Source organism: Saimiri boliviensis, chromosome 10 (genome assembly GCF_048565385.1).
Source record: "Saimiri boliviensis isolate mSaiBol1 chromosome 10, mSaiBol1.pri, whole genome shotgun sequence".
NCBI classification, from domain to species: Eukaryota; Metazoa; Chordata; class Mammalia; order Primates; family Cebidae; genus Saimiri; species Saimiri boliviensis.
This window is the reverse complement of record NC_133458.1, coordinates 81,276,044-81,300,680: the sequence shown is the minus strand read 5'-3', so window position 1 is coordinate 81,300,680 and position 24,637 is coordinate 81,276,044. Positions and strand designations below refer to the sequence as shown.

At 34.8% G+C, this 24,637-nt stretch overlaps 1 protein-coding gene across 1 annotated transcript in view; it reads left to right on the top strand.

The window, feature by feature from the left end:
* The first annotated feature begins 1,748 nt into the window (after positions 1–1,748).
* DGKB (diacylglycerol kinase beta) overlaps positions 1,749–24,637 on the top strand; it is an 814,277-nt gene continuing 791,388 nt past the window's right edge. Inside the window, exon 1 of the mRNA XM_074379547.1 lies at positions 1,749–2,013. The gene's annotated coding sequence lies outside the window, so the exon portion shown is untranslated. The remainder of the gene's footprint in view (positions 2,014–24,637) is intronic.

The following is a 24,637-nucleotide window of genomic DNA, read 5'->3' as shown; positions in this document are numbered from 1 at the left end:
TCTGAGATTGTGTGGCATAAAATAAATACTCAAAACATGACATGTCAAATTTGTGAAATCCTATATGGAAAGAAAATTCTTTATTAACAATATGGAATCAAAATCAGCAGCTTATGAAAACCTTTCTTAATAGAGCCCCTAGTAAACACATCAATTTCTTAGTCATCTCAATGATGGCCTTTTCAGTATAGAGTATTATGTATAATCATATCTAAGTCATTATTTTTGAAGCAAAATTGCAAGGGTGACAAAGGAGCAATGTAACTTTTCAGAGTCCAACCAATAAGAATGATAAATAAAGTGAATAGTTCATTGAAAGTAGTTGCATTGCAATCCTCATGGTTTATCTTCTACAAACTAACGTTTTTAACACAAATAAAAAATTACTTAGGAAAATAACATTACTTTGCCCAGAGAGCCTCTGATATCCCTTTATTTTAATTATAGTTAGTTAAAATTATTTTAGCAGATAAGGAATTGATATCTGGCCAGATTCGCACATTTGTAAACAACATCATGGTCTTCTCAAAATGAGGCTGCACAGAAGTCAGAGATATGCCTCCAAGGTTAGAGAGGGAGTAACTTTCTTCCAAATTTCAGCATGGGACCAATTCATGATCAACATTCATGGTTTGATAGAGTTTGAATATTTGTTCCCACCCAGATTTCATGTTGAATTTTAATACCCACTGTTAGAGGTGGAGGCCTGGTCGGAGGTGTTGGATCATGAGGTCGAATGCTTCATGAATGGCTTGGGCCATCCCCTTAGTGAGCTCTCACTCTGAGTTCACATGAGATCTAGTCAGTTAAAAGTGTGTAGCACCTTCCCTCCCATACTCACTGGCCCCTGCTTTTGCCATGTGACACGTCTGTGCCCCCTTTACCTTCTGCCATGATTGTATGCTTCCTGTGGCCTCCCCCAAAACCAAGCAGATGTTGGCACCATGTTTCCTCTAAGGCCTTAAGAACCATGAGCCAATTAAGCCTCTTTTATTTATAAATTACCCAGTCAGATATTTCTTCATTGCAGCTAATACCATGGTTCATTATGAATTATTATTTCAAAAATAAATGTTATCACATTTGTCCAAAAAGTTCTATTACTTTGTATTATAGTTTAGTGTTAAAATAGTTTACAGAAAAATATATAAATGTTTAAAACATTGTAACACAGTTTTTGTGGGGTTTGTTTTTTTTTTCATTTTTGTTATGCTGGTGACCTAAAAATTGGAGCTCTTTGTCTCAGGTTCTGCTAATGTCATTCGCATTGTTCATTGTAATGGCAACCTGCATAGCACCAGAGAAAGAGGTAATTGAACCACTAAATAACATCTGAAGTTTCAATAATAGCCCTTTGTCATGAAAGATGATGACTGAAAGCATTTTGTCAGTGTTCTGTAGGAAAGAATCCAGAATTCTGGACTATCACCGCTATATCACTCCTGGAGTCCAAAAAAATTAAAAAGGATTTAACAAAATAATTAAACTGAGCTCATGACTGGAGGAGATTTTGTATTTGGCAAAGGCACATGAGAGCAAAATCTTCCTTAGCAACCAGTTAATTATGATCTCTTGGCTATATTCACCAATACCCCCATCACCCATTCAGACACTATGTTTTTGTCTACATTTCACAGATACATATAGCCATCAATTCATCTTAAGTCCTGGGGTGCTCTGCCTCAGAAACCCATTTACTTGTAATAGATTAACTAGGATATTTGATGGCATTTTGAAATATAAAATACACTAGAGATTGGTGCTGTTATTTTTCTCAGATAAATCGCTGCACTGATTATCATGAAGTACATTGATGTCACTATCACTATGACAACATTGTGACAAGAACTAGTCACTCTAAGCTACCTAGTAAAAGGAAATGTCATCTATATTTCTGAATAAAACGTAACACACAGGACCTCTGCTTTTGTACATAAATTAGTACGTTACTGGCTAGGGTATGTTGAATCACAGTTGGATGAAGAAACAGTTCATGTTAATGTTTCTCTAAAGGTAAGATTTGCGTATTTGAAAAATGTATACTTTAACTTTTTTGATCAATTAAAAGGGAAGCATGGTTTTATCATTATCATATAAGGACCTATTTGATGGAATAAATTCCCTTCTCTTTATTTGTTTATGTTTTGCACTTAAAGTACGATTCATTGTTAGGAACAAATAGTCTAAGTAGGAGAGTTTTGGGATATATTTGAAGATTATTACGTGAAGCAGCATTTGAATTAGTCTTCATACTTTTAGGATATTGCATAATTTGCAATGTTCAGCTTTTAAAGATAGAAGTGAGTCATCTACTTGTACTATTCCCTTTTAAATTAAGCAAAGATTTAAAATCTTTGTTGTTGTTGTTAATTTTAAAAATGACTGTCATGTGTTCTCTGCCCCCTCTCCCTGGGGGAGTCCTATAGAAAATAAACGCAGGCATTTATTACCATAGGAAGAAAATATCAGTCATCACAAACACCACTCACTTACAAATGCAGAGCTGCCAATATTTTTGGGTTATTTATGCTCACTTTTGTACTTGTTTTAGTTTGTATAGTATAGTGTCAGTGTTCTGACATTTGCTGTTTAGAGAACTGTATCACCACATGATATGTCATGGAACAGTTGACAAATGGCAATTTTCCCAGTAATGTTTGCCTTTTTATTTGATCTGAGCCAAATCCGAAACTCTTAAGAGGAATTCCTTCCTTATAATACTTGGTTAATTTAAATGATATAATTTAAATAATACGTTTTAAATTTATTTTAAATATTTTAAAACTTAAATGTTTTAAATTTATTATAAGTAATGTATCTTTAATTTATTTTTATAATTTTTTTGTGTGTGTGTATGTAACCTGTCTTAAATTTAAAATTCTACTTTTTATTTTGGTCACTTAAGAGAATGTGACTTATACATCATATATAATATGGGCTGTAATCTCTGAGATGGTCACTTTAATACCTTATAATTTCTTAATTGCATAAACGTAATTAAAAGGCTATTTATTTTTTTCTAATGCATCTTTTGGTGCTAGAGACACTGAAAGGAAAACAAATACCTTTGGTGAAGGGTGTGTTAGTCTCAGGGTGTAAACTAATGCAAAAACTCAACTATGTTTTTAATGTTACTCAAATACCTATTTAGAGAAATTGAGAAGAAAAATTGAGCATGGAAAATAAGTAGCTCCAGGTGTCTCTGAGAAATAGTATGATTAACTTAATTTTCAATCTATATGTTATTGTATCAATTTCTGATTTAGAATCCAGATGTACATATTTTGATTATATTAATTTTAAGTAAATGTTTTCTAAATTATACTGACTGTGGCTATAATATACATGATATGGATAAAGAGGAAGAACATTTTATTTAAATTAAGAATGTTTTGAATATTTCTTAATTGTATTTTAAATAAAAATAGAGATAAGCATAGGGTTAAGCAGAGAAGAAATACATTCAAAAACCTATTGGATGTGTAGAAACTTCAAGAGGGGAGGATTTCAGACTTGTATTTTTAGTGTATAAACTTCAAAATTGATTGCCTTGTAAGAGATTTATTTTCAAGAGGCATACTTCCCCTACAAATTATAGTTTCTATTTTAAAATAAGCCTTTAGCATAGCATATTGTATATCATTAAAAAAATCTGTTCAAAACCATCCATCTAACCTATTTTTATCATGTAATACAAGCATTAGTTGGATTTCCTATGTCCTATATAATGTTAACCCACTTTCTGCAAGCTCCCACTCATATGTATATATACACAAATATGCAAACACTCATTCACATGCTTTGTGTTTAGGGCGGAAAGATAAGTATGTGCATATTCTTCTCTGTCATCCAAATGATACATTTCACTATAATTACATTTTAATGTCTCTTTGAAAATGTTTAATGTGTTAAACAAACTTAGAACCCAATTTCCTAAGATTTTTTTTTGTTTGAAGATTTAAGCAACAATAGATTTTGTCCTTTATTTATTTTTTTAGCAATCTTTGAGGGGACAAGGGCATCAGCAATCAGGTTCTTATAAGAGGCATTCAAATCTTAAGAAATCAAGTTCAGGTCTAATGGAATACTAGTCATATCTTTAATTTAAATACTAGTGATGATTGCTCCTTCACCTAGTATTTTAAGTTCAGTGATTTTATAGCAACTCAGAAAGAGAAGGTAGTTTATTTGCAATACCTGGTGAAAATGACACTTGTGAATAAAATAGACATTCCAGACTCTAATTTTTTTCACACCTAGAACCTAATGTAAACTGGTCTCCCTTCATTTTCTGTAGCAACACCATCTTCAGTTGCTTGAAAAATGTCTTCAATAGGCCTGGATGCAGTGGCTCTCGCCTGAAATCCCTACACTTTGGGAAGCTGAGGCTGGTGGATCACTTGAGGTCAGTAGTTCTAGACCAGCCTGGCCAACATGGTGAAACACCATTTCTACTAAAAATACAAAAAATTAGCCAGGCATCATTGTGCATACCTGTGATACCAGCTACTCAGGAGGCTGAGGCAGGAGAATTGCTTGAACCTGTCAGGAAGAGATTGCAGTGAGCCAAGATCACATCACTGTACTTGAGCCTAGGCAATGACAGTGACGTTCTATCTCAAAACAAAACAAAAAAAGTACCTTGAATATACTTTTGTAGACAAGTTTAGGCATTGCAGTGCCTTTTTGAAAAACAATAAAAAGGTTTTTATATGTCCAGGAATTTGTCCACAGTGTTGAGTTTAATAAATTTAATGGTTAATGTACTTATTTCTTTTTTCATTCTTTTTCTTAAATAAGTCTAGTTGGTTTTACAAATGTTGCTTTAAATTCAGTTTACTGTCTTAAAGTTAGACTATCAAGTATTGTCTAGGTATTTTTACTCAGCTACAAATCTTGAACCAAATAATTCTTGTAAAAGTACTGTATTTAATGTTCACACAGTCAGCTATTTTGTGGCTAGAGTTTTCTGCCAAGAATACACCACAAGCATTTTGTTAATATTATTCAGAAGTGGGGAAGGAAGTAGGAAACTTGATTTCCTGTAATAGGAATGAGATTTTTTCTTCTAATATCAGAGCTCAGTGAACATAGGGACACCTTGAAATATATTTATTTATGACTATTGTTCCTTTCATGAGCCCAGGAATTCTCCAGCTTCTGAAATACGTGTCTTATTTACTAGCTATCACCATCTGTCAGAAAATATTTTTAGTTGAACAGAAGCAGAAGAATAATCCCACCTGCAGATGCTGTTCAACTGATAAATTAATACTAACAGTTGAAATCATCATGAAGGGAGCTCTGACTTAGTTTTCTTTTCATTGTGACACAAAAGTTTACCTTATTTGACTCCTTGGGAAAAGAAAAGTAAATGCTAATTATGTTTCATTCAGATTTGCATTTGAAACTTCAGGGATTTACACAGAAATGGTTCAAGAATTGTGTGACAACTTCCCTGCCCCTTCCCTGCCCTTTTTCCCTGGTATCTGTGCCATCCTAATGTACACTGTCCATCAGCACTCCAGCCTGCCATTAAGAAATGGTGTCCATGGCTGGGGAAAAGTTTGGGAGTAAAACCTGAAAGAGATTCAAAGAATATGCACAGTGTATTCCCAACCCCAAGATTTCTATCCCTGTTAAAGCAACATAAGGGGCCGGGCGCTGTGGGTCATGCCTGTAATCCCAGCACTTTGGGAGGTCAAGAGATGGAGACCATCCTGTAATCCCAGCTACTCAGGAGGCTGAGGCAGGAGAATTGCCTGAACCCAGGAGGCGGAGGTTGCGGTGAGCCGAGATCGTGCCATTGCACTCCAGCCTGGGTAACAAAAGTGAAACTCCGTCTCAAAAAAAAGGCCACATAAAAGTATAACCTTTGGGAGTTTGGGAGTCAGGGGGTGAATTACAGAAAGACAGTCATTCAACTTTGGGGAAGGGGTATGAAAACGATTGGGAATTGTTATCCACTTTCACTTTGATGACGTGGGCACATTCTGAGGATAGACTATGTGTCTTTTTCTCCTCTGGTTCATTTATTTATATATTCCTTAATTCCTTCATTTCATTTTTCCTATGAGCAACTCATTTTTTTCCTGTATTCTTATTGAACATTATAGTTTATGAAACTTTTTCTTTTACTTTGTCAAACTTGTTTCTGCCTCAAGGTTTTACAGTTTCACGTTACCCTGTTTTATTTCTTCATAGAACTTGTCAATTCTGGAAACCATACTATATGTTTGCTTTATTGTCTGGTTGCCTCTTAGGAAGTGTTAAGTTTCATGAGAAAAGAAACTCATGTTCAATGCTGAATTCCCCAGATGTAGGAGGATGCCTGGCATGTGGTGTTGATAGTTCATCATCATCATCATCATCATCATCATCATCATCATCATCATCATTGGTAGCAGTCATTCTTTACAAAATCTTTGATGTTTTTCAGTAAATGAAAGAATGAATGATTGAAGTCATACCATGCAATTTATTGGGATTAATTAGGCCCAATTCATGTTATTGCAATTAATGATCTATTGATCCCATCAATTTTCACTTTCAAATACGGTCACATGCCACATAATGATGATTCAGTCAAGGACAGACTGTATGTTGAAGGAGGTCCTATAACATTATAGTGAAAATAAAAATTTTCTATAGTCTAGTGACTATAGGGTTCATGCTCCTGTAAGAATCGAATGCTGCTGCTAATCTGACAGAAGGCAGAACTCAGGCAGTAATGCACGCTGGCCCACCACTCAGCTTCTGCTTTACAACCTGAATCCTAACAAGCCTCAGACAGGTACTGGTCTCTGGCCTAGGGATGGGGACCCCTGTAGTAGACTATACCTTCTAGGTGTGTATAAGTACATTTATAATGTTCACACAAAGAGGAAATCACCTAAAAACATGTTTCTCAGACAGTATCGCCGTTGTCAATTGAAGCCTGACTATCAGTCAATTTCCTAAGCTGCAGGGTTCTGTAGTTACCCTTTTTTTTTTTTTTAGCATAACCCAGGCATATTTGTGTTAGGGAGTAGGATCAGTATTTTGCAAGATCTGGAAGTATTAAGTTGATATTCATTCAGATTTGTTTATGATACAAGAAGTCTTAAGAAAAACTGACAGATGGTCATATCAGATTCTACCTACCTTTGTATGTCCTCTGATATCACTATCATCTGTTGCCGCAATTGTTACTGTTTTTGTTAACTCTTTTACAAATAGCATAATGCTAGTCAGGACAATGAATAATCAAAATAAATGACAGACTGGAAAACAAGTAAAAATTCTACAAAAATAAATGAACTCTCTTATATTTATGATTAAATATGTAGCTAATAATACATAGTAAGAAAATGCCCAAAATAATAGTATTAACTTTTAAACAAATACATCACATTAATTGCATGATGCAAATGTATGGTCAGTATGCTAAAAACATTAAATTACCTGTGTTTTAATAAATATGTATGCTCAAATGAATTCCATATACTGCATTTCAAGAGAAATAACAATTTTACTTCCATTTTGACAGGGTCAATTTGATTATTCCATGCTTTTCCAGAGCAAAGGGCCTCAACTTTGCCACAGTACATTTTTGGGTAAAGAATAAATAACTCTGTCTGTAGCCTTGTAGGGATAATCCAAACAATGGCTCATAGACATGGCTGGATGTCACCCAATTTTCTTCAAAGTCTGAGATTTGGTTATTCGGTAAATTACTCAAGGCAAAAAGGAAGATGAAGAAAGTAAGTGGGAAAAGACAGTTAGGGTTTTTATATTTCCTGTCATCAAAGGTAGAACTTACTAAATATTTATTTTCACAAAGAGCCCTCTTGAAATCCTATGATTTTGATTCTATCTCTATTTAAAGGAGCCACAAATAGGTAATTTATTATCATAGATGTTTTTTACTTTGGAAACAATATTACATTTAGCTTAATTGAAGCAGTCGCATACACAAACACAATAGATCAAAGATTTTTCAAATAAAATGTTCTAAAGCATCATATTAGGAACTAATTTAAAAGAAAATGTTCATGTTCTAATTGTTACTTAACAACTAAAAGTAAGCTTAGTGTTCCTTTGCTAATGTGAAAGTACATCAATGGCAGTTTGTTTTTATAATGCACATACCTTAATGTTTTGTTGAAAAAAAAAAAAAAAGAACAAAGATCAAACTTACCTTGAGATAAAAAGATGTAAATAGGATCCTATAAATATTTATTATGAATTTGCAACAAGTAGCATTAAGCAGAAATGGATAAAGGTATTTCACTTTTGAATTTCTCTACTGTATGGAGTGTGGCCAAATGAGCGGTCACTCTTTTCTGTTCATTATGTGTTTGTCAGAAATAGAAATATTCATTGATCCTCAACGAGTATTAGAGTAGGTTATTGCTTTGGACTAACTTTCTCTCTCTCTGTCCCTCTCTCTCTGTCTCTTGATCTCTCCAATACATTTTAAAATAAAATAATTTTAAAATAAAATCTCTCTAAAATTTTCCACCGAAATTCATTAATCTTATATAAGTTACTTACTTTTAGCATTTTAATCATTCCACCCATAAGAATATTTCAAATTTTTTAAGCTCTACAATTACATTGTTACAGAAAAATAAGTATTAGGCCCAATAAAAAAAAAGTTTTGTTTTTAATTATGCAAGACATTCTTTTTTTCACAAGAGTCGATCACTTGCTTCTAAAGTCAGAAAACGAGCCGGGTGTGGTGGCTCACACTTGTAATCCCAGCACTGTGGGAGGCCAAGGCTGGTGAATCGCTTGATGCCAGGAGTTCAAGACCAGTCTGGCTAACATGGTAAAACCTCATCTCTACTAAAAATAGAAAAATTAGTCAGACGTGGTTGCCTGCTCCTGTAATCCCAGCTAATTGGGAGGCTGAAGCAGAAGAATGGCTTGAACCTGGGAGGCAGAGGGTCCAGTGAGCTGAGATAGTGCCATTGTACATGACTGCATCTCAAAAAAATAAAAATAAGTCAGAAAAGAATGTGCTATGGATGAAATTGTTTGCATTCTTATGTAGGAGTTTCAAAATCTTCCTATATTTTCTCCAGCACATATGGATTAAGGTTTTCATTTAAAATTTTCCATCTTTCAAGTAAAAAATTCTGCAGCTAACCAGCCGAAGTTGCAGTCTAAAAATAAAAGTTAAAATCCATTTAGTAGTTTTAAGTGAACCAATAACTTCCATAAGGCATCTCACTAAATTGGTTTGTTTCAAATAATTGGTTCATTGCAAAGGTTTGTATTGTATGTAAAATGAATAAGATACATCAAAATCTATTGTACAGTGTACAATTCATGCATATTTCCTTAAGATAAATTTTAAGGAGCTTTAGATATTAAGCATCTTACATTATTTTACTTTTATTTAACATTCTGCAAGGTAGACTTTATATGGTATGTAATGAAATATTCTCTGTCCTTCTCTGATTCTTAATTATTTATCTTTATAATATCTCTATGCTTGAGCTAACAAAAGAAAGGAAAGAAAATAAAAAATTAATTAGATTGCCGCAGGTTATTCCATGGAATGGGGCCAAAAGTAAAAATCCAAATAAATGTCTCATCTGGTCAGTCTGTTCTAATAGAAGCAGCACAAGCTCAGGCAGTAAATAACTTTGACTGAATATTCCATTAAAGGCCAGGCATGGTGGCTCAGCCTGTAATCTCAGCACTTTAGGAGGCTGACATGGGAGGATTGCTTGAGACCAGCAGCCTGGGCAACATGTTGAGACCCTGTCTCTACTAAAAAATAATACACACACACACACACACACACACACACACACACACACACGTATTTCCTTAAAACTTCCAGCATTTCTATCTAATTAGAATTTTCCCTTGAATAAGGAAAAGGATGTGAATCCATTCTGATATTACCATCTTGAATCATTAAAAATTATTTAGTAAGCTTTTATTATGTCTGTCATGTCGTTCTGTGTGAGATATAAAGCCTTTTAAGACATTACTATGTATCTAATTAGGTGGACAAATTTAAGCATCAAATTATGTTTTACTCTTTTCTTTCTTTAATTAATTAATTAATTAATTAATTAATTTTGAGACTGAGTTTCGCTCTTGTTACCCAGGCTGGAGTGCAATGGTGCGACCTCGGCTCACCTCAACCTCCGCCCCCTGGGTTCAGGCAATTCTCTTGCCTCGGCCTCCTGAGTAGCTGGGATTACAGGCACGTGCAACCATGCCCAGCTAATTTTTTGTATTTTTAGTAGAGACGGGGTTTCACCATGTTGACCAGGATGGTCTCAATCTCTTGACCTCGTGATCCACCCAGCTCGGCCTCCCAAAGTGCTGGGATTACAGGCGCGAGCCACCACGCCTGGCCTTGTTTTACTCTTTAACCTGTAGAAAATGGGAGAAGGAAATTGTTAGCATGGACCATTGTAATAAAACAACTAATATTAACATTTTATTTCAACTATTATACAGAAGGTTTTAGATATTTTAAGTTTAGAAATTTTGAAGTCATTTTAGAATACTTAAAAATTATAGTCAATAAACCTATTCCTTAAGCAAACAAAAACAAAAAAACTTTAACTAGATAATAGAGTATTCCTGTGTGTAAGCTGAAACATGATTTTTATTATATAGGACAGGTGCCAAATACCAGAGAGCAGTAAGGGGCCAAACGTGATTTTGAACTAATGAGACTTCTTTTTTAATGTTTTATATTCCTTTGATGTCAGGCCAATGTGAGTTTAACAGAGCATGAAGGGTGGTTTTGATATATTATTTTTATTATTTTTTTTAAATACTGCGTTTTAGGTTCTGGGGTACATGTGAAGAACATGCAGGATTGTTGCATACGTACATACATGACAATGTGGTTTGCTGTCTCCATCCCCATCACCTATATCTGGCTTTTCTCCCCATGTTATCCCTCCCCAATCTCCCTATTCCCTGCTGACCCTTCCCTAGTCGCCCCCAACAGACTGCAGTGTGTGATGCTCCCCTCCCTGTGTCCATGTGTTCTCATTGTTCAGCACCCATGAGTTAGAACTAGCAGTATTTGATTTTCTGTTCTTGTGTCAGTTTGCTGAGAATGATGGTTTCCAGATTCATCCATGTCCATACAAAAGACACGAACTTATTGTTTTTTTGTGGCTGTGCCATCTTCCATGATGTATATGTGCCACATTTTCCCTGTCCGGTCTATCATTGATGGGCATTTGGGTTGGTTCAAGGTCTTTGCTGTTGTAAACAGTGTCGCAATGAACATATGTGTGCATGTGTCTTTATAATAGAACGATTTATGATCCTTTGGATATATACCCAGTAATGGGATTGCTAGGTCAAATGGAATTTCTATTTCTAGGTCCTTGAGGAATTGCCACACTGTCTTCCACAATTGTTGAACTAATTTACATTCTCACCAACAGTGTAAAAGTGTTCCTATTTCTTCACATCCTCTCCAGCATCTGTTGTCTTCAGATTTTTTAATGATTGCCATTCTAACTGGTGTGAGGTGGTATCTCAATGCGATTTTGATTTGCATTTATCTAATGACCAGGGATGATGAGCATTTTTTCATATGTCTGTTGGCCTCATATATGTCTTCTTTTGAAAAGTGTCTGTTCATGTCCTTGGCCGACTTTTGAATGTTTTTTTTTTTTTTTTTTTTTTTTTTTTTTTTTTTTTTTTCTTGTAAATCTGTTTTAGTTCTTTGTAGAGTCTGGATATTAGCTCTTTGCCATATGGGTAGATTGCAAAAATTTTTCCCATTCTGTTGGTTGCTGGTTCACTCTAATGATTGTTTCTTTTGCTGTGCAGAAGCTCTGGAGTTTAATTAGATCCCATTTGTGTATTTTGGCTTTTGTTGCCAATGCTTTTGATGTTTTAGTCATGAAGTCCTTGCCTATGCCTAAGTCCTGAATGGTTTTGCCTAGGTTTTCTTCTAGCGTTTTTATGGTGTTAGGTCTGATGTTTAGGTCTTTAATCCATCTGAAGTTAATTTTAGTGTAAGGTGTCAGGAAGGGGTCCAGTTTCTGCTTTCTGCACATGGCTAGCCAGTTCTCCCAACACCATTTATTAAACAGGGAATCCTTTCCCTATTGCTTGTTTTTGTCATGTTTGTCAAAGATCAGATGGTTGCACATGTGTTGCCTCTGAGGCCTCTTTTGTGTTCCGTCGGTGTATATCTCTGTTTTGGTAGCAGTACCACGCTGTTTTGATTACTTTAGCCTTGTAGTATAGTTCGAAGTCAGGACACGTGATGCCTCTAGCTTTGTTCTTTTTGCTTAGAATTGACTTGACTGTGTGGGCTCTTTTGGTTCCATATGAAGTTTAGGGTTTTGATATATTATCACTCAGTTCTATTTCATTGCTGTACATTAAATCAAATTAAAATTTTACTTATGAATGTATGTGAGATTAGTAATCATTAGTTGGTAACCATGAATATGCACTGCTACTAATCTATAATAAATAAAAAACTGTAATTTTTTATTTTATTTAGTGTTCTAAAACTTGGGGCACTTTTTTCTTAGAAACCATACTATAAATGGTGCTCAAGTTTCTATTAGCAATTTTCACAAGAACTTCTTAAGAAATTCCATCTACTTGAGATAAGTTATTGATATGAAAATATGCTCTGAGTTCTACTTGGGGTAGTAAAAATGATTCTCCTCATACTTGCATATTAGTTGTGTATTCATTTTTACAATTTTCCTCTTATTCTTAACTGTATACTTATGGCAATATATTTATTTTCAAAGTACAGTCTAAACAATTTATCTCCCAAATCTGTGTTTTTAAAATGACTTAACCTCATTCAAATATAAACCAATATAACCTATTTCTAGGATTTTTCTGCTTGCATATCTAGAGTGTATATAATTCTACGTCTCTAAATAAAATGTGTTATCATCCAGCTAGCCTTGTATCTTATATTCTTCTGATCCTTCCAATTGAAATTTGTGTTAACGTTATAAAACCAATCATCAAGAAAGAAATATCATGAATCCTTTCCCTCTACTCCTGCTTTTTTCACTACTCAAATCTAGTTAATCCATATCCCCCATTTATTTTATCTTTGTGCTATTCAAATTGTAATCGTGGTTGGGTTATGATCCATTATTAGCTGTTGCATAAGCCGTTCTTATTTGGGTTTTAGTTACTTTCAACTAATAGAACCCTGAATACCATAAAAGCCTGTAATGTAAATCTTGAGTTAAATTGATTTGATTCAAGAAATTGTCCCTCTTGCTTCTTGTCTCATTTAATGACCAACAGTCAATTCTTCTTCCATATTTCCTCTTCAGTCTTATCAGTAAGATTTCTTAAAAATGAGAGTTTGAGGGCCGGGCGCGGTGGCTCAAGCCTGTAATCCCAGCACTTTGGGAGGCCGAGGTGGGTGGATCACGAGGTCAAGAGATCGAGACCATCCTGGTCAACATGGTGAAACCCCGTCTCTACTAAAAATACTAAAAATTAGCTGGGCATGGTGGCGCGTGCCTGTAATCCCAGCTACTCAGGAGGCTGAGGCAGGAGAATTGCCTGAACCCAGGAGGCGGAGGTTGCGGTGAGCCGAGATCGCGCCAATGCACTCCAGCCTGGGTAACAAGAGCGAAACTCCGTCTCAAAAAAAAAAAAAAAAAAAAAAAAGAGAGTTTGATCTTCTCATTTCCCCCTAACTAGCCCAACTCCTATTTACAAACTTCCAATTATGATAACTGATTTACTGGCATTTACTAAACATCTAAATTCTGTCTGTAATTCTCATGCATTTTATTTTCCATTTATCTTATTTATTTTTGAGACAAGGTCTGGCTCTGTCACCCAGGCTGGAGTGCAAGGGTGCAATCTTGGCTCCCTGCAGACTGCCTTCTGGGCTCATGGGATCCTCCCACTTCAGCCTCCCAAGTAGCTGGGACCACAGGTGCAATCTACTACACTCAACTAATTTTTTTTTTTTTATTATTTTTTGTAGGGATGGGGTTTTGCCATGTTGCCCAGGATGATCTCAAACTCCTGAGCTCAAGCGATCTACCTGTCTGGCATCCTAAAGTGCTGGAATTATAGATGTGAGCCACTGTGCTGGGCAATCTTAAATATTTATAAAGCTTCAAGATATGATGTCATTTTGTGACTCTGTGCCTTAGCACATATTTTGTGACTCTATTCCTTATTCTTATTCATTACTGATAAGCACGTTGATTCTTCCAAATGTCCACTGGGCATCACCTCCAAAGTAAAACCTCTCTGTATTCCCAAACTTCCACACATTATCTTAAAAATAATTTTCCTACTGCGCATTTTCTTATATAGCTTTATAATGACAAATATCACATCTGTGTATACATTTATGTATATATAATTTTAGTTTTACCTTTATGTCTTCCTAATTGTGCTGTGTGCAGTTACAGAGCAAGATCTGTTCAATAGTTATTCATTTTTTGCCGTGCTTGACTGTAGCATGGTAGATTTTTATTAATATTGATCAAATTAGAGCAAATCTTCCACCTACTACAAGGAAGACCAAAAAATCTCAATAAATGTTAGCTATGAAATGGGGATTTAGCACATACTTAAAATGAGGAGCGCTGCAACGAACCTGTCCGTCAATCAAATCTTTCTCTATCACTTTCTAGCATGTCAAACAATGGTCCAATCATTGTCTCTGAATTTTAGCAAATGAATTGATTCTCAATAGGCAGACCACCATTCCTCTACTCCAAAGTGAATTTGCTTTTAAGGAAACACCTGATTAATTATTCATAAAAGTGTTAAACAGTTTTCTGAATTCTCAAATATTTTTTCATCTTACCATTTACAAACTAAAAAAATTAAATTCTAACTGTTCCATTGAACTTTTATTTTGGCAAATTTGATCACTTCAATCAAATACTTAATAGGAGCTTCCACCGAATTAGATCAAAGGAACAGATGTGCACATCAACTGATTTGCCCTGACTACTATACTTCTCATCTTTCGTTAGAAAATCTTAGGCACATTTTGTGTATATGTGTATTTATTCTGTCCTTCCAAAGCTCAGGATTCCCAGAGCAACTATGTAGTTTTATATGAGGTTCTCCTTTTAGTAACCCTGCTCTGGGCCACAGAAGTGAGCATCCACCAAACAAAGTAACAAAAGTTTCTTCTCATGAACTTTTAAAGTTGGGGTTATGTGATAAGGATCCTTTATTTTGGAATGGAAACCTTAAGAGGGGAGAGCTAGAATCCGTCCCATCAATGTTTCTAGCTTTAGAAAGACAGTAAGAGAGAATGAGACAAGCAGGGCAAGAGAAACAAATATGAGAAAAGAAGAGAGAGAATGAGAGCACTCAACTGAGCCGGTGGCTTATAAATTTTTGGTTCTGGTTGTCTGGAGATCTATAGTTTAATTAATGAATCAGTATAATTTATATCTTGCTTAAGCTCATTTTTGTTGAGTTTTCTGTTACTTGCAACTGGTAGAATCCTAAGTCATGTAATAACTTATACATTAGCAGCTGTGATATTTTATTTTTAATGAAAATACTAAAATGGAAAAGAAAAAAATGTATCTCACTTGAAATCATTGTAAGTTTATTAGCCTTGGCGATTTTACTAACATGTCTTCTAGTAATTTGCTTGCATTTGCATATGTGTGCGCACGCACACACACGCACGCACACACACACAAACACACACACAGCTATAGCTATTTACAGAGCACTTCATAAATGTCCCTCTGTTATGTGAAAGCACAGGTAACTAATTGATTACATGCTGAATGTGTGAAAAACAAAAGAGAGACAAACCTTGACCTATCAGGATCATGATGAAAGGCATCTATTTCTAAACATAAACACATGCTCTCTACCACAGAATAAATTAATTCATTCAAAATCTAAAAATAATAATGTAGTTTTGATCTGTAAAAAAGGCAACACAATGCTGATATTGCTGCTGCAGTTACTTTAATCGATATGGTAGGAAAGGTTGGATGTGTTCTAAAAGTCTGTTGCTGAAATAAAAAATGGAAGTTGGAGACAGCCATGCTCACACTGAAAATTACCTTATTCACTTTTGAAGTTGAAGAAATGGTACTCAGAACATGGGCTTACGAGGTTTTTTTCTGTCTTGAGTATCTGGAAATACTTCATAGAATATGCAAACAATTGCATACATAAGGAATTAAACTGACGATTGAGAATTACAGATGTGTGCCACATATTATTCAAAATTACGATTTTTGTTTTTAGTTCTAGACAAATGGTTTTATGGTTGGTGATACTGAGGAAGGAGACCCAGGCATCTGGGATCACCTCCCCCTTGATTTCCACACTGCATTTCAATAGAAGGAATGGCCAGCCAACTGGTGCTTCCTGAATCACCTTCCTGTAAATAGCATGCTTGGTATTGGGGAATATCTCTAGAAGACACTGTTTTTACTTAAACAAGATCAAACCCCAACCCCACTCCTCCATCCGGAAACCAGAAACCTTTCACATGTAGCTCCTAAAACTGTAAACCCAAAACCCTTTCATATGTGATTTATAAAACTGTAAACCCAAGACCAGAGCTGTAAACCCAAAACCTTTTCACTCATGTGTAAGCCTATATAAACACAGAGTCTTTCTTTGTTAGATGAGCTGGGTCTTTTAGACAAATCATCACCTGGCTCCCAGCCATGATATTAATAAACTCCTTAATAATGGGGAAGTTCGGTGTTTGAGAGCTCTGTTTCTCGCAGCCGCTCCTGCTACAATACTGTAATTTTAAAGAATTTGTAACTATATCATCCCACTTAATATCAAGGCTAAGAGGATGTGTTTTTACCCAGGATAGATAACATAATTAATCTGTAATATTTGGGCTGTGTTACTAGTAGAAAATTCTGCCCTATGTGAAGTTAGATACTCTGAGCAGCAGAGGCTGAGAGTGAAGTTTAGAAGGGCTAGAAAAGTTAATTGGAGAGTAACACCTGTTATAAAAAAGGGGGCGTGGGTGGGTTGACAAAGAGGCAGGATTGTGTAGGAGAAACTTTCAGACCACATTTTGGGTTTTATAAAATCTACCAGCCCAACCGGCAGGCCTGAAAGAAACATTGCTGATTAGGAGAGTTCTGTGTGAAGCAAAGAAAAGCCCAACATTTAAACCTTAGTTTGCTTAATGATCTGCTATGGCCACTTGAAGAAGAGTGACCCCAGCTCAAAAGCTGTGATGAAATAGAAGCTGATAGTGGAGGCTCTTACTCCCCACCACGTTTTTCAGATATGGGCAGGTGGTTCTTCCTTCCGTGTCCATAGGCATTGCTATGGCCTCTGCATCTCAGGGACATGAGGCTAATAAAATGGACTGCCCTTTTATCAACTTAGTATAAACACAATTCATTGAGACAGAACCGTTTGATAAAATTCTAAATTATATGTGTTTAAATTAGAAAGGTTTGGTTACTAAAGAGTTTTGGAGTTACCATCAGGGTGTGTCTGAACAGAAAATGGAGGAATGTCGAAATAAATTCAATGTTTTGTTCAGAAAACTTTATTATGTGGGAAAAAAAGCTAAGGTGCATGCACACAAGTCTTCAAAATGAAGAAAATAAAATGCAGATATTGTCAAAATATGTTAAAAATTAAGGTAAAAGAAATAGCCTTATAACTGTACATATGTCAAAGATGGATGGAATGGGAGGCTCCCCTGTATACATGTTAGATAGATGTGTGTGCTTTTTCTCCTTCATCGATCCACCTCATATCGGTAATTTTTAGTGAACCTTTAGGGAAAAGAGCCCAGAGCCCTCACAATGACATGTAAAAAATCTTTAAATTGGGATGTCGTGTTATCTGATGTTTGTCCTAAGCCCTGCCTGAGATGATGGGTAATAGAACATTTACCAATGGTTTATATTTGGCTTAATTTGACAAGAGAAATATATGTTAATATGAAATATGAAATCTGGGCAGAAGACAAGATAAATGTATTGACAGTACAGAGTATATAGTATTCACATTGATGTCAAAATGGATAAAAAGATGATCTGTGATGTGACATTGATAATAATAACACAGATTGACCTTAGTTGATATCAGATAAATTTTAGAGAAAATCCTCATTTTCACTGTCAATTTTAGTATTTGACTGGATTTTCCCTGACTACATTATACAAAATGATGTGTAGTATAATCAGTTTTTCTCAAATTACAATATACAGGAGCTCATATTCTTCCTACGCTTATTTACCTTTACCACAGTAGTAGTATCTTATTAATGATACTCTAAAAATATATTTTATTTAAAAATAATATAGTTCATAGGTCCCTCTTGTAAAACACAATAAAAGATGACATCTGAGGATTACCTGTAGTTTTAGCATATAAATGAAAATACTGGTATTTTGGGTTAGTTAAAAAAAACTGTTTAGGTGAAAGCTTCTTTTCTGTAATAAAGTAGTATATAGAAAAATTCAGATTTTGCTTTTTTTTTTTTAGTTGATCACAATGTTCCAAGCTGTTGTTTTGAATGGCAGCAAAATATTGTAAGTGAACTAAATGCATTCATCACACCTCATACTTGAATCTTATATTTTACAAACTGATCTTCAAAATACATAAACACATCAAAGTTAAGAGCTGATTTTAGTTATATATCTATACCTTTGAATGTAAGTTAGCCCTCCAAAAGTCACACTGAGGTAAATTTCTAACTTGTAATGCACGCCAGTGGTCATAAATGACTGATGATGAAGTTGTCTCCCCTATAAAAATACGCAAATGTGACCACTTTGTGGAAAACTCATGAAAGAAAACGTCATTTTTCCTCATGATTGAATATTAGAATCATTTTGCTTAAGGAAAAACATGGATAATTCTTAGGCTTATAATACGTGTTTGTATATATATATATATATATATAGACATTTTCATATGAAGTGGGATAGAGTATTTTAGGTAAATGGATTTAAAGTGAAGAATAAATACTATAGAAAATTGCTGTTTTTTTTTGAATCTCAGTGATAAAAAATCTAATGTTATAGAGCTTTTCATTTCTCCCTACAGCCTTGATTGTAGAAGAAATACAGTCACCTCTCCAGAAACAAAATTCTTAAATGAACTCAGCTTTGCAGTTACTTCTTTCAGGCCCGCTGAAAGAGCACACTGGAGCAGTTACTTAGGAAGCATGGCAATATGTAATTTGCTGACAAACATGGTTACTAGGTTACAAATGAGTTATGTTGTCCTTAGTGAATCCTAGGGCTGTGAATACCTAAATTAGTTTCCTCCCCCAAATTTAAAAATATTAAATTCAAGAAACTGGATTATCATGGCAGATTGAAGGAACAAAGGCATCTAACTCCCTTCCCATCTAAAATGCCCTGAGGACAAAACACGTGCTTTTTTAAAAAAATTTCTCAATTTCACTGGAAAATGTAGATATAAAATCAGTCAGCTAGGTAGAAAATCAGTCTGTGAAAATCAGTAGCTTTCCCTTAAACCAGCTGTAACCAATCAACAAATGTAACTGGAAAAAACTATAAAGTACCTAGAAATAAACTTATCAATAAATGTGCTAATTCTATGAAGAAATGCATAATATTTTTTGGAAGAATATAAAATAAATGAACCAATAGTAAAATAGTCAACATTCCTAAATGAGAAGATACACTTTTAAAGACGTCATGTTTCATCCAGCTGTCCCCCCATTGATCTATATAACAATACAATCCCAAACAAAATACAATGTAAAACACTACATCAGTATCAGAGATTCTTCAACCAAGTGACAGAGATGAATTCCAGAATAAAACTTTGGAATCGTAGCTAGGTTTTTATTTGGATTCTAGCATTCTGAATCTGGAGTATTTATTTAGAAATAAACATAGTCATTTTCTTATACAGAGGATTTTAATTCACCTACAAGTTTCTTCCTAAGGAAGTGTGCCATGGAGGAAGAAGAGATTCCAGAGCGCTATGTGGGGGCAACATCCCGACAACATCCAGCTCTGTGCCCAGCAGGTGTCAGGAAACTTACTTTATGAAAACAGTTACAGTTAGATCTGAAGAGGTGATACAAATATGGACAAGGATGTGCATGTACTCCTGCAGTCATATTACACAGGCTAGAGTTGAAAAGGCTTGAAGCACCGAAAATACTGGTTACTTTAAGAAAAGGAAATGACATTTTTGGGACATTTGTTCATAAAGCCAATAATTAAAGGAAGAAATTCAGTCCTTTTTGATTTAAAATACTGAAAAAGAAATTTCCTGAAGCTTAGACTTCTTTGATTCTCTTTTTAACATCTCCTGGAGGGTGTGTGCGTGTGTGCGTGCGTGCGTGTGTGTGTGTGTGTGGTGGTGGTGGAAGATGTATTGATGTGGGGGGTTTGGGCTTAACAATTTGGAAAACTCGTAATTGTCTAACACGTTCACTATGTCACATCTACTCCCTTTATTTGTCTAAATGAAACCATTGTGTTGTATGTAAGTTTCCCTGAAGGGAAGAGACCTTCCCATTAGGGAAGCTTTAGGGTCTCTCAGAAGCTTTCTTCATTATTTCCCGGAAAACTTTGCAGCTCTAAGGAAAACTAACCTGTTAGATGTGTGAGTTTCCTCTACACAGTAATATGGACACTAGAATTGACTGGATGTTGACTTAATTTTTATAAACTGATGCTGCCAAAATTGTTTAAATAATATAAGAACAATCTAGAATTTATGAGTTATAAATTAATGGATTTAAATTGTACATATAGTGTATAACAGATTCTACCCTTAACTAATTATACATAAACATAGTATTTATAAAGTAGTTATGTTAACAAGGGCATATTTCTATTAAAAACATCTTAATAAAATACTTATAAACTTTGTACTTTTATAGTGCTCTGAGTGTCAACTAAATTTTGAACTTTCATTGTCTATTTATATAATTGATTTAAAACTCTATAAATGAATCCATTTACTTTATTGTGAAATAATTTCAGGTACACTATATGTAATATTTTGGGGCAAGTAAGAGAAATCCTTGAAAAAAGTAATACATACAAATGGTAATACAGAAAAGGTAATTACAGAAAAAGTAATAAATAGAAACAGGCATGATTATACATTGTGGCAGTCTCATGTGAAATAGAAATAGTTAACAAAGCAAGATACACTATATGAATGTCAATATGTAACTTATAAAAAGGAGTTTTGAGATCATTGTTAGGTACACAAAAGCTAGCCTCATGAAATATATTCATCTATTTCTCCTGATTGAAGCATATTTCTGTAGTCTTTCTTCAACTTCTTAGTTGAAATTATTATTTCACTTTCTTACATTCTCATACACTTCTGTACCTCAGTTATCACATTCTACTTTGTATTATAGTTGGCTATGTAAGAAATTGTCTGCAATGCTGGATCACATTACGTCTTATATTCCTCCCATTGGTAGCACACAATAAATAACTCTTCAAATATACCAAAATCACATTTTATTTTATTTTGTTTTATTTTTTATTTTTATTTTTTGAGACGGAGTTTCACTCTTGTTACCCCAGGCTGGAGTGCAATGGCGCGATCTCGGCTCACCGCAACCTCCGCCTCCTGGGTTCAGGCAATTCTCCTGCCTCAGCCTCCTGAGTAGCTGGGATTACAGGCACACGCCACCATGCCCAGCTAATTTTTTGTATTTTTAGTAGAGACGGGGTTTCACCGTGTTGACCGGGATGGTCTCGATCTCTTGACCTCGTGATCCACCCGCCTCGGCCTCCCAAAGTGCTGGGATTACAGGCTGAGCCACCGCGCCCGGCCCAAAATCACATTTTAAATATTGCTTTTTGGAACGTCACTAGAAAACTTCATCAGTAATGCAGTCTTTTTAAACAATGGATTGTCATGGATGTTCAAATTCTGTCTGGGGAACACTCTTTTTAGGCATCGAATCAGGCTAAGCATTTTTAAAATGTTTTTTTATGCCCTTTGTTTCTTAAAAACTGGAATATTGTATTTAGTTAGACACTAAACTTTGAAACAGAAATTTTCAACCATGAAATTGGAAAGTTCAAAAGGTTCACAAATTCTGATTTAGGTCTTTGATAGCCTCTGAAAAATGTTGGTGTATGATTGACGGGCTTTAGGTTAAAATTTTAATTCTTTTGCAGTGGATACTTGAAGGTTGGACTGGAGGGAGGAAACCAGGAGGTAGGAGACAGGAAAAAAGGCTATAGAAATGTTTAACTTTGTGTTAACTGCTCATTTGCCTTAAAAAAAAAAAAACCTGAAATGACTTTGGCCTCTAGTAGAAATATCACACTTAAGAAACAAACAAAAAAATCACTTTTATGCTGACACTTAGGGACCTTTACATCTGCTCCGTTGCACTCACGGGTGTATTTATCTTCTCAAGTACCTGTATCTTTCTATGAAACTACATTGGTCATTGATGTTACAATAATATTTCTTGGACAGACAGTGAAATTTTGCTGAAAGCTAAGGGCTTCTAGAGGTTGAGAAGCTGTCTTACTCTTGTAGCCTCTTTGATACTAATAGAAAGTGTATTAATGATTGGTTAAAAGGAATTCATTAGCAGTTATTTTTACGTCCCCTAAAGATATGAGCCCATTAGTAAGTTACTTATTACTTGGCAGCATCTTTTGATTTTTAACAAAAGCTTTCTAAAATCCTTACCAAATATTGATAAAAACTTTATTTAATTGCAGTACATAGGTGTATGCTGGTAGTGAACTTTGCTGAGTAATAGTACTCAAACTTCTAACAAATTTATTGAGTCTTTTACCATGGAGATGTAAAAGTCATTGTAGGGGTCAAGATTCATTTGGGTTTTGGGAGGATCCTACCATTCAAATGCACTGCATTTGAAATTATCAACAGATGTGAAATCTCCTTTATGAAAAATGTTTACTTCTGTCAAAGTTATTATTTTTCTTAACATTACCCTGAGATGAGTCAGCATATTTTGAATTGCTGTTTGTTCGTTTTATATTTTGATACACCTTGTTATCTCGAGTTTGGCCAATCATACTTGCATGATCTGTCTTAGAATGTTTACTCCCTGACAGGTGCTACTCCCATTCAAGCTGCACACACCTCACGCCTAACTTCTCAATGTCATTCTGGTAGTTCTTACAAATTAGTTAATCTCTAATGGGCAAAAATCAAATTAGTTTATGCCAATCCTTCAAATATTCCTTCTGTTTATAATACTTGTAACAAGAATTACTTACTTACATGGTGATTACCTATATGCTTACAGTTAGACGTATTATCTGTGATGTTTTCTCTAAAGAGAGCAGCTCAGTTTAGCAGCAGCAGCATTGTTTTAGCCAGACATTTTAACCAGACTTATCGTTGCCTTCCTGTTTCTTTTGTGTGTTGAAGTTTTCAATCATTTCTTTCTGTTCTTTCAGCTCCTTCCTTCTTTCCTTCTAGCATCTTGCAGTGCAGGCAGCTTTAGGCTTTACTGGAACTGAACGTTTACATCGATACTGTTAGCTTTTTCCCTCTGAGATGCCTACATTCTTCTGAGATGCCTCTGAGATATGTTTATCCTCAGTCATTTGAGGCTTCCAGAAGGAAGTTAGTTGAATATAAATAGCTCTGAGGACAAAGTTTTTCTTAAAGAAAAGCATATAGTTCAGATAGCTTAGGAATAGTATATAGAATGAGAGGAAAAGGAATTCTAACATTTTGAAAACTGAAAGAGAATGAGATTTTTATGAAGCAGATTAAGAACACTAACTTTAGCAAGAATTGTTCACATACATTTTATTTCTTCTCCTCTTATTCACTCTGAATCTTGAACAATAGTAACAAAAAATCTTGGATCTACCCTACATTTTCATTAGATTTGTTCTTGCAAATGATTTTTGTTGTTGAATTAAATGTCCACATTTATGTTCTAGTTTTATTCCATTTCTCAGCAATTTTTTTTTATAGTGCTGGTCTCACCGTTATTCCAGAAACTTTATTTGCTTGCCTTTCACAGCCCCACAGTCAGCTGGGAGCTCTTGCAGAGCCTTTAGCTGCTTTTTTCTTATCTCCTCTCTTGTACTTTGCCTCTTTCAGATCTCTTAATGTTGAAGTCTGTTCAGGCTCAGTTGTGGATGAGCATATCTTTGTATGCTCTATCTATAGTTTGTCATGGATTTGGAAAAATAAATACATACAAACAATATGATATGTAGACTATCAAATTTGAACTTGAACCTAAATATCTCTTGAGCGTTTCAGGCCTAGGTAACCAACTGTTTACTCATCATCTCCATTTGGCTATATATTAGGTAGCTACAATTTTATATATTTTATTACACATATGTCTTATTGTTCATATCTCCTTTACTTTCACCTTATATTCAACACATAATTTTTTCTTCCTGCAGAATGCATCTTAAGTATGTCCACATTTGTATATCTTTCTACCATATTAGTAACCCATCCAAAAATCACACTTGCCTGGATGTGTATAATAGCTTCCTAGTCTTCCAGCCTTCAAGTTTCGTTTCTTTTGAGTTTCTCAATTCAGTGGCTGGAGTCATTTTTTAAAATGCAAATCAAGTCATATCACTGTACTGTTTAAATTAATTATTGACTTGTTTTAACTTAGGATAAAATTAGAGGCCTTGTAAGGCTTTGCATGCTTTTGCCTTTTTTTTTTTTTTTCTTTTCAAAG